Source organism: Seriola dumerili, unplaced genomic scaffold, assembly GCF_002260705.1.
Source record: "Seriola dumerili isolate Sdu_G_001 unplaced genomic scaffold, Sdu_1.0 BDQW01000127.1, whole genome shotgun sequence".
NCBI classification, from domain to species: Eukaryota; Metazoa; Chordata; class Actinopteri; order Carangiformes; family Carangidae; genus Seriola; species Seriola dumerili.
Window position 1 is genome coordinate 71235 of NW_019174382.1, and position 4646 is coordinate 75880.

The 4646-nt window shown below is 44.5% G+C and overlaps 1 long non-coding RNA gene across 1 annotated transcript in view; it reads right to left on the reverse strand.

The window, feature by feature from the left end:
- LOC111224190 overlaps window positions 1-4646 on the reverse strand; it is a 21795-nt gene that overhangs the window by 4519 nt on the left and 12630 nt on the right. Inside the window, exon 2 of the long non-coding RNA XR_002665209.1 lies at window positions 1350-1448. This is a non-coding gene — a long non-coding RNA (uncharacterized LOC111224190). The remainder of the gene's footprint in view (window positions 1-1349; window positions 1449-4646) is intronic.

The following is a 4646-nucleotide window of genomic DNA, read 5'->3' on the forward strand; positions in this document are numbered from 1 at the left end:
GGGGGGGGGGGGGGGGGGGGGGGGGGCAGGAACATATGGGAGTGATTTTGCTGCAGACTGACCGACTCTGTTTGAAGGTCTGAGACAAAAGCAACTGCCTGCCTCATTTCAACACAACGTCACGTTCTCCATGAGAACTCTGAGGAGAACCGGACTTCATCAGCTGATAGACCAGGTCTGTGAGGACCATGAGACCCCGAACTCATCAACAAACAACCACAACCAGAACTAGACACCTTCAGACTCTGGATTTAATAAACCTTCTCTTTACCATGTATCTCATGGAAACAGCTGACCTGCAGCTCTACGGATAATCTATTGATCACTTCAGTGATTAATCAATTAATCAATCAGTGAAGAAAAAAGTTTGTCACAATAGTTTAACTATTAAACAGAACAAAAAGATATTTAGGGCTCCTAAAGGAGGCGGAGCCCGAGGCTCTGAGCCAAAGCTGCGGCGCTTATACACGGCGTTGCAATGTTTACAATGAGCTTCGTTATTTTTCAGCTCAAAATGTTCCCACACCAAACTTCGCCCTGCTCTCTTCATGTTTACCTGCGATGTCTACGGCAGCCCGCACGCCGCCAGCTGAGTATTCATTTCTCTCTGTTGAAAATGTAAATTGTGCCGTGGCTGGTTGCTGCCACGTAGTGACATTCACTGCATCGCTTCAAGACACACTACACAACACACCCTCATTGATACACGTTAGATCCATCAGATTCCACGTGATCGACAAAACTCTTAACAATCAATTATTGATCATCGATTAATCATGCCCACCCCTAATTTGAATCAAAAGATTTAATCTACGGCAAATCTTTTCACCTGAAATGCTGATATTTGAAGCAACCAATGATCAATCTGTCAATCAGCTTATCAATTAATCCACTATTTGTTTCAGTTTTAAATGAACAAATTATTTCCACCACATAGAAATCTGATAATTACAAAGTCATGTTTCCCTACAAGACCACACACACACACACACACACACACACACACACACACACACACACACACACACACACACACACCACAGATCCAGACTCTAATCAGCTCTTCCTGCTCTGTGGTTATTAATCAAACCAACTGACAGCTCAAATGACCCAATCAGAGCCCAATTAAAAGCCAGGAAGCCTCCTGATTGGACAGCAGTGCTTTCAGCCCAGGGGTCAAAGGTTAATCTCCTCAAAGAGCAGGAGGAGGGATTGGATAATCAAGTTTAAGGAGTAATCACGGCTGCCCAAGTAATGTTTGTAACCTGTGTGCGTGTGTGTAATTTTTTTCATGTGACCACAGTAAACATCCTGCAGAAGTTACACACTGCCTGTGTGTGTTAGCTCACCTGACTGGTGGCTCCATGGTAGAATAGTGTGTGTTTCGGCGCACGGCTCCATGGGAAATGTAGTCTTGAAGCAGAGGAAGCAACATCACAACCACTGACCTGAAACAGAGACAAAGAAAGAAAGATTCATTTACATGATCATGACAATGATCAATGGATGGTAGTCCAGGATCCAGGACTCTGGTCTGCTACTTCATTGGATCAGTGTTGATGTCAGTGTGTGTGTGTGTGTGTGTGTGTGTGTGTGGGACTGACATGAGTGGGTCAGTGTGGCTGACAGCTGACAGTGTCCTCCTCCAACACAGAGGTCTCTCTATCTGACACTCAGTCCTCAAAGAGGCTTTATGTGTCTGAGCTCATCTTCTGTCAGATGCTGCTCTACAGTCTGAGACAGGAAGCTGTCACACAGCCGCCAGACCAGGGAGGGGAATTGATAAGATTTTATTGATACCGATGCCATTATCGATTCTGCTTATCGATTCCTGTGGATTTTCTGTGTGGAAAAAAGGAGTTCTATACAGGTTTTCAGTCCCAACAATGCAAATTTTATTATGTCTCTGAACACTAAACAAGATAGTTAACTGCTCTGTAGTGGATCAATCCCTCAGACACACCCTTACTTGAAATCTTAGTGCCACAGAGATAGTGTAATTTTGTGTGAAATTAAGCCCCACTTCCTCGACTCCTTCGCTGTCGTTCGCGTTGACTGCCACTTGTGAGAGGGTGACGTAACTGTTTTGCACGGCACGTGGAACTAAGTGGAAGGCATCAATAAGGGAATCGTTCAGCATAAAGGAAAATAATGTGGTTGGATCGAACCAGTTGGAACCGACTTTCACCTGGAACCGGTTCTCGATTCCCATCCCTACGCCAGACTGTCAAAATAAAACTGGACTTTCAACCTGAAACCTACTACCACTACTACGGTTACTAGTTACTACTACTACTCCTATTACTTCTGCTGCTTTACTACTGTTACTAATACTACTACTACTGTTACTACTACTGTTACCACTACTCCTTCTACTCCTCCTACTGTTACCACTACTACTCCTACTACTGTTACTAATACTACTCCTACTACTTCTCCTGCTTTACTAGTGTTACTAATACTACTCCTACTACTACTACTCCTACTGTTACTACTACTGTTACCACTACTACTTCTACTACTGTTACAACAACATGATAATTAGACAGTTGTTAAAACCAGATGTGGAGCTCAACATGTGAAGTTTGTGATGTTAGGGGACAGATCATGACATCATCAGTATGAGGGTTCATCCTCTGGAAAGCAGGAGCTTCCAGAATCAAATTGACTGAAGGTTGTTGAGATTTTTCTCTGAGTTAAAATAGAACAAAGTGGAGGTCAGCTGACAGCTCCACCCGGCTGCTGCCAACACCAACAACACAGCTGGAAAATCTACTCAAGACACACTGGAAAACTGTTGATGAGCTGACCAGCAGCTTCAGTATGTGTGTGTGTGTGTGTGTGTGTGTGTGTGTGTGTGTGTGTGTGTGTGTGTGTGTGTGTGAGAGAGAGAGAGAGAGAGAGAGACAGAGAGAGAGAGAGAGAGAGAGAGAGAGAGAGAGAGAGAGAGAAAGAGAGAGAGCACACAACACCCCCACAGCAANAGCTCCACCCCAAAAACGACAGTGGTGGCGCTTCAGCCACTGAGTTATTATAGAACAGACGAGGAGAAAATAGATGTCCGAAGACGGGGGCTGAGAGTGGTCACGAGGTTGGTGAAAAAACAGCTGCTGCTTCTCTCTCTCTCTCTCTCTCTCTCTCTCTCTCTCTCTCTCTCTCTCTCTCTCACACACCTCCTTCATGGATGAAGAGGTGGTGCCAGCACAGAGACAGACGGAGGGAAAAACAGACAGTGCTCTCACACAGGATAAAGTGATGATTTCAGCTGAGAGGAAACTCAACTTAAACATGTTTCACCTGAGGAGGAAACCTCCAGTCCATTTACTGCTCAACAACATCTGTTCATGTTCTGTTCCCAAGTCTCCACATCTGGTTTATTCCTCATTTAAATCAATCAGCCGATTTAATCCAATCAATGAGTTGATTTAATTGATTAAACAGAGACACAGGACTGTGACCAGGACTGTGGTTCATCACACCTGTATGCATCCTGACTCATTCAAAGTCTCAGTTTTTAAAAAGAAGCACCGCCTCCTTCAATTCAAATATTGACCAGTATTGACAATATTGTCATAATCAGTCAGAATATTTCAGTTTAGTTCCCTCATAGATTGGTATCAGTGTATGTGTCAAACAATAGAGGACACGAGCTACAGAGCTACAGAGCTACAGAGCTACAGGGCTACAGAGCTACAGGACCACAAAGCTACAGGACTACAGAGCTACAGGACTACAGAGCTACAAAGCTACAGGACTACAGAGCTACAAAGCTACAGGACTTCAGAGCTACAGGACTACAGAGCTACAGGACTACAAAGCTACAGGGCTACAGAGCTACAGGACCACAAAGCTACAGGACTACAAAGCTACAGGACTACAGAGCTACAAAGCTACAGGACTTCAGAGCTACAGGACTACAGAGCTACAGGACAGGACTACAGAGCTACAGGGCTACAGAGCTACAGAGCTACAGAGCTAGAGAGCTACAGAGCTAGAGAGCTACAGGACTACAGAGCTACAGGACTACAGAGCTACAGAGCTAGAGAGCAGAGCTAGAGAGCTACAGAGCTACAGAGCTAGAGAGCAGAGCTAGAGAGCTACAGAGCTACAGAGACACATTTAGAAATGTTATGTACGATCTGTAACCAACACGTTCTCTCTCACGTTCTCTCAACACTTTAATTCAACATTATTCAATGATACAAACACCTGAAGGCAGCTGAACCGTAGCACCAGAGTAACCTGATTTGTGTCACAATCTAAAGGCAAACACACCTGACCTTATAGTTCACACACACAATATAAATTCCTGTGTTGTGAGTGACGTGTCAGCTGAAGCTGTGAAACCAGTCCTCACAGGTATGAGGGCTGAGTCAGTACAAACACAGCAGAGAGGAGAGTGTGTTGGCTCACACTGCTGTCTGACTGCTGTACATTAATGTAAAGTGAAAATGTCTGGTTGTTGGTTGGTCAGACAGGTGTAACAGTGACCTGTGTGTTTTCAGTCCAGTAACATCTTTTATCTTGTTGCCAGGAAACATGTGAAGATTTGCATCATTTCATTGTCTCTTGCTAACAGGACTTCCCAGCAAACAGCCCCTGCAGGCCTTAAAGATCCTGTGTGTGTGTTCGTGTGTGTGTTCGTG